This window comes from Triticum aestivum, chromosome 7A (genome assembly GCF_018294505.1).
Source record: "Triticum aestivum cultivar Chinese Spring chromosome 7A, IWGSC CS RefSeq v2.1, whole genome shotgun sequence".
NCBI lineage: Eukaryota > Viridiplantae > Streptophyta > Magnoliopsida > Poales > Poaceae > Triticum > Triticum aestivum.
The window spans coordinates 199,051,577-199,058,429 of record NC_057812.1 but is presented as its reverse complement, the minus strand read 5'-3'; positions in this window follow the sequence as shown (position 1 = coordinate 199,058,429).

The following is a 6,853-nucleotide window of genomic DNA, read 5'->3' as shown; positions in this document are numbered from 1 at the left end:
TGAGAAAAGTTTGTCTTGTGTGCTCTATAACAAAAATTGCATAAACTGTTAAATCGTAAATTTATTTACATGCATAGCAATGGTTGGTAAGGGTCAGTGAAAGATCGTGAATGTCGCCTAGAGGGGGGGTGAATAGGCGCTTTTAAAATAATTACGGTTTAGACTTGAACAAATGCGGAATAAACCTAGCGGTTAATATGTCAAGCACAAAACCTACAACAACTAGGCTCACCTATGTGCACCAACAACTTATGCTAAGCAAGATAAACTACTAGGTGATAGCAAGATATATGACAAGAACCAATATGACTATCACAAGGTAAAGTGCATAAGTAAAGAGCTCGGGTAAGAGATAACCAAGGCACGCGAAGACGATGATGTATCCCGAAGTTCACACCCTTGCGGATGCTAATCTCCGTTTGGAGCGGTGTGGAGGCACAATGCTCCCCAAGAAGCCACTAGGGCCACCATAATCTCCTCACGCCCTCGCACAATGCAAGATGCCATGATTCCACTAAGGGACCCTTGAGGGCGGTCACCGAACCCGTACAAATGGCAACCCTTGGGGGCGGTCACCGAACCCGTACACTTTGGCAACCCTTGGGGGCGGTCACCGGTACCCGTCAAATTGCTCAGGGCGATCTCCACAACCTAATTGGAGACCCCGACGCTTGTCAGGAGCTTTACACCATAATGATTGAGCTCCGAACACCATCAACCGTCAAGGCGCCAAGGCACCCAAGAGGAACAAGCTCTAGGGTGGCCAAACACCCAAGAGTAATAAGCTTCTCAAACTTTACTTCCACGTATCACCGTGGAGAACTCAAACCGATGCACCAAATGCAATGGCAAGGGCACACGGAGTGCCCAAGTCCTTGTCTCCCAATCCCACCAAAGCAACTAATGCTAAGGAAGAAAATGAGAGGAAGAACGAAAGAAGAACACGAAGAACTCCAAGATCTAGATCCAAGGGGTTCCCCTCACTTAGAGGAGAAAGTGATTGGTGGAAACGTGGATCTAGATCTCCTCTCTCTTTTCCCTCAAGAACTAGCAAGAATCATTGGAGGGATTGAGAGTTAGCAAGCTCGAAGAAGGTCAACAATGGGGGAAGAACACGAGCTAAAAGGATAAGGTTCATTGGGGAAGAAGACCCCCTTTTATAGGTGGGGAAAAATCCAACCGTTATGCACACAGCCCGCACAGAGCGGTACTACCGCTCCAAGGAGCGGTACTACCGCTAGGGCGGAAGTACCCCTTTGAAAAACAACAGCGAGGAGGCAAAAGGCCAGAAGAACCGCCGGAGCGGTACTACCGCTCGTCCTCACGGTACTACCGCAAATGGTAGCGGTACTACTGCTTGCGAGCGGTACTAAAAAATACATCCAGGCCTACCACCGCAAGACTTGGGACGAGTTTTTGGTCCAGAGCGGTACTACCGCTGTAGGAGCCGCGGTAGTACTGCTCTGGAGCGGTAGTAAAAAATTACATCCGCTCCAATTCGCGGTAGTACCACTGCAGCCTTTTCAGAACACCAAAACTGCCACAACTTTTGCAAACGGACTCTGAATTCAATGAAACCAAGTTTGTTGGAAAGCTAGCAACAGGGGCTAACACAATCTTCAAAGAAATATCAATAAGAAGCAAATGAGAAAAGTCCCATAAGAAAATGGTGAGAACCCTTCCTCGGAAAAGACCGGTAAAACCTCCAACACCGAAAACATCATAGAAGATGCATGCGAACTCCGTTTTCGATGAACTCAAGCTTGTCATCAAGATGACCATAAGCTCTAAGACTCACAAAAAGAACCAAACAATAACCAAGAAAGATGATGCAAGGATGCAATGGTTTGAGCTCTCTACTAACGATACGATCAAGCTACCAACTTGAGAGCCCCCTTTGATAGTACGGCAAACGATCCTATAACCCGGTCTCCAAACTACCACCATGAGACCGGTAAAATAGAAAACCTATCAAGGGCAAACCTTTGCCTTGCACATGGTCCACTTGAGCTAGATGATGACGATCTTGACTCCCTCAAGTTGGACCACCTTTCTTGATTGCGTTGGCTCGATGAAGACTAGATGATTGCTCCCCCATAGTCCACTATGGGTGAGCCACTCTTCGGCACATCTTCACAAGTCCATTGTCACCACAATGGACGGCAAGCTTCAAGCACTTGATCTCTTCGCGATGATCCACTTGAACTTGCACACGGCAATCTTGATGACGATCACCACTTGATGTCATCCTCACCATGGGTTGAGTGATATCTTCCTCTTGACACAAGCCCATGAACACGTACCTAACCCCATGCAGAACTCTCACATAGACCATGGGTTAGTATACAAAGCACAATGGACGATGCTTACCAAACCATGGGATCACTTGATCCCTCTCGGTACATCTTCTACGCTTTGTGAGTTGATCAACTTGATTCACTCTTGACTTAGTCTTGATCAACCTTGAATCTTTCCAACTCTCTTCATTTGGATGATGTCTTGAAGGTAAACATGAATAATCACACAATCTTCTTCTTCAAGACATGCTTGCAATAAGCTCAACTCTCACATGACCAAGCTTTGGATAATTCCTTAATAGCACCTTGGTCAACACAAACTCTCCTTGAAACCAACACATGTACTCCAAGAAAAGCCTATGGAAAAAACCTTCAAATATAACTCCCCCAAAATCAATAGAAACTTACAACAAGTGCAAGTGAGCATATAGGAAACTAAGCCTAGTAAATGTAACAAACACATGGTTGAGAAATAAGTGAAAGAGGCAACTTAAGAATGGGCTCAACCAAAATGATGTGTGTGAGTCAAGGCAATGCACTTGAGAAGACTAATGTACGGATGAGCATTAAGCATCAATAAAGTCTTGAAAGAATGAGGCAACACAGTGCAAGGCCTATCATTCCCACGCACAACAAGCAAATGGGTTCACAAGATTACTAATAAGCATATAGAGAACCTATGCTTGTGACAACCCACGGTGAAGATAGAAGATGAAAGGCGCGTCAAGACGAGGGATGCTAATTAAGATGGCAAAAACCTCTTAAAGAAAAGCATGAGGAAAATAATGTTCACCACACAAGAGCGCATCAAGATGCAACGATAGAAGACACGCACTCAAGGCAAAAGCTTTCACGGAGCCACCAAAGAAATAACATAAGAAAGACAAGGTGGACATGAAAGAAAGGATATCAACTAGATATGCAACTTATCTCAAGTGTATAAGATTCTAGGTAGACGAAATCATGATGATATATATCTACAAAGAAGGATGTACACCCGAAATAGTTACAACACGAGGAACAAGATATCCAAAGGGAGGTCATACATATACCAATAAGATATTTGCTTGGAAGTATAGCACATGGCTAGATATGGTCTTATAGTATATAAATGAATTCCTACCACACACCCATCAAAGACATCACAACTAGCAACAAGACATCATTGTTGGGATGCTTTGAGAAAGGAAACAAGTATCACAAGAAAGAATGGATAACATGCCATGATACAACCTACACAAGGTTGATGCAAGAAATGTGTGCATGAAGTATATGAAGATACTTGTTACCGAGATAACATTGGAAGGATGTAGTAGATACCAATTGAAGGTACAAAATAGTTCATTGGTATCCTAGCTTGACTCCAATAAGCACATGGTGACAACACCTTCCTTGTGAGTGAGCCGAGCATCCAATGCATCTCCACTTGTTCCTAGAACAACAACACAAACAAAATGGTACCCAAACTCATTGGGACCAAAGAGTTAGAGAACCAACAACACATAGGACAAACTCCACATAAATATGTGCATATAGATATGAAAATGAATTTCATGCACATCTCATCCAATTTGAGACTTGGTGGAGTTCCCCCTATATATTGGGTCAAATAAAGAAAACATGCCAAAGAAACTACAAGAAGTAAATATGCATGCTCAAGACTTTCAAGAACCGAGACCAAAAGACAAAGAAATACCAAGCAAAGAAAAGATACCAAATGAATAAATCATCACTTGGAGGATATCCATAAAAGATACATCAAGGAATGAGATATCCATTGATACACTCAAAAAGAAAGATGTCAAACTCCCAAAAGAGAGGATGGTTCCAAACAAACCGAGCTCTCTACAAAGCTTCATGATGGCACAAAGTACCCAAAAGAAATGACTTGCCTTTCACCGACACACATTTGATAAGGATCACAAGATGAGTGTTTTATAGAGAATAGGATAGCTCCCCCAAGACTAGTGCATTATAGAGAATTTGCATTTGAATACAAAGTGCACGAGGTGGGATCACCACTTTCACTATATCTAGGAAACACTAGACAAGGTCAAGAAATTAACAAGATCCACAAGTGGTATGGAATACAATGGGAGTTGACACAATCCTAGGCAAGATATAAAGCAAATAAAAGCAAAGGCTAATGTAAAGATGATCAATAATTTCTACCACACATAAGTGAGTAGCAATTGTCAAAAGACAAGAAGTATTTGGAAATAATTCCCGGTGGTAGATAATAAGGATATCCAACATCATCTTCACACCAAACAAAAAGAAAATTGTAACTTGTAAAGCTAACATGCCACCTAGGAACAAGATAATTTACAATATCAACTCTAGGTGACAATATCTCAAATGTACACATTTTCTAGGCTAGTAATATACACATAGCATATTACTCCCCCATAATGTGATACCAATTAAGGATAAACAAGAGGCAAAATGACGATCCAACACGAGATAATTAATGGACAATATAGAATTTGAATTTCTCATGAGAAGACATACCACATAACGACTAGATAATCTTGAAATATCAATACTAGATGGTATTACTCATGTACACACATATATAGGATTGTGAGGTGCACAAAGCACATCACTCCCCCATAATGGGATATTCCATTAATCTCTCACAAGAGCCAACTAGGAAAAGAACAAGATGCAAAAGGCTCAATGCATGACACACACGTACATGATGTGCAAACCAACACACACATACTTGATTGCACAAGATAATCAAGTTGGAAGCACAACATATACAAACACATGCAAGGAACAAAACCAAACATGCAAAGGGGTAAGTAACTACCAATGTAAACACTTTAAGCACGAGTTACCGCATGGAGAAACATTGGATATAAGATAGAAACTTGATAATTCGAATAACTTGTCTTGAGACAATTAGAATGATGAAGTCCCCTTAATTCTTCATAAAGTAGCCAAGTCTCCAGTGCCCTCCAAAAACACCTATTGATCAAGTTTGAGCTTGTTGGTCCCCAACCAAGTTGGGTCCTAAGAGGTTAGTCACAATAGGCTTGGCTACCCAAATGGTTCTCTTCTTGACACCACTTTGAGTACCAACAACTTTGGCAAACACATTGCCAACCTTATCCTTCCCAAGAGAATAGATATCATCAATAATAATTGGGTTGGATAAGTTGCCACTAGTGCATGAAGAGTTGAGGTGACCTTTCTCACGACATAAGTAGCAACGTCTACTCTTCACTTTCTTCTCACTTGATTTCTCAACTTGAGAAGCATTAGCTTGAGGATTCTTGGAAAGAGGACTTTCTTCAACATGTGGTTGAGCATGAGATCGAACTTGTGGCCGCTTCCCTTGTTGCTTGTCACTAATGGCCTTCTTCTTCAATGGGCAAGATCTAACATGATGCCCTTCTACTTTGCACTTGAAGCAAACAATCTTGGCCGAATTCTTGACTTGTTCTTGGCCCTTCTTTTTGTTCACTTTGGACTTCTTCTTCTTGTTGGAGTTGAATCCAAGTCCACCTTTGTCATTGGGGGACTTTTGCACACTCAAGATATTGTTAAGTGTGAATTTTCCTTCATGACTCTTTTCCAAGTCTTTCTTCAAAGAAGTGACTCGGGCCTTGAGCTCTTTGATTTTATCTGCATGGTTAGTCTCAACACAAGTACTAGAGGAAGTATAAGCTTCATCGTTAGAGCAACAAGGCAAGGAAAGCAATTCATCACAAGATGTACCAATGTTATGCATGGATGAATCGCGAGGACTAGCACAAGGCAATATAGCATTTTGACCAAAAGTAGTGCTAGTATCCACATGAGGCTCACTAGATGTTACCTTAGCAAGCATGGCCTCAAGAGCTATCTTTAGCACATTATGGGATACTAGAAGATCATCATGAGAGCTTGTGAGGTTTACATGATTTTCTTCCAACATCCCATAATTGCTAGATAGCAACTCAAGTTGAGCCCTTAGCTCAACATTCTCCTTTAATATGGATGCTTCACAAGAGATAGAGTTAGTAGCACAAGCATCATCATTAGCAACAAGAGGAGAAGAAAACTTGGCAAGCTGTTTTGAATATGAAGCTTTAAGTTGAGCATGAGACTCGGTGAGTTTGATGAGCTCACCCTTGATGACCCTTGAGCCATTTTCGAGGTGCTCAAAATCCTCAAGGAGTCTAGCATGAGCAACTTCAAGCTTAGCATTTTTAGTTTTGAAATCATTGGCCACCTCGAGTGCTCTATCATGAGATTCCTTTATTCTAGATAATTCTAGAGCAAAGGTCTCCTCAAGAGATTCGGATGTGGTTTGTTCATGTTCAAGAGCTTGAGATAGCTCCGTGATCTCATTTGCGTAATCACGCTCATGAGCTTCCATTTTCTCAATGGTGACCTCATGCTCCTCTAGATGAGATTCCAACTCCTCAATGTATTTCTTGCCTTCAATGGCAAGAGACATGATTTCCATGAAGTTGGAACGAGCAAGTTTATTTTTGTGAAGAGCTTTAAAAATTATTTCCCCCTTAGTTTTTAAGGAGGCAACATTATCATTCTCTTCATCATAA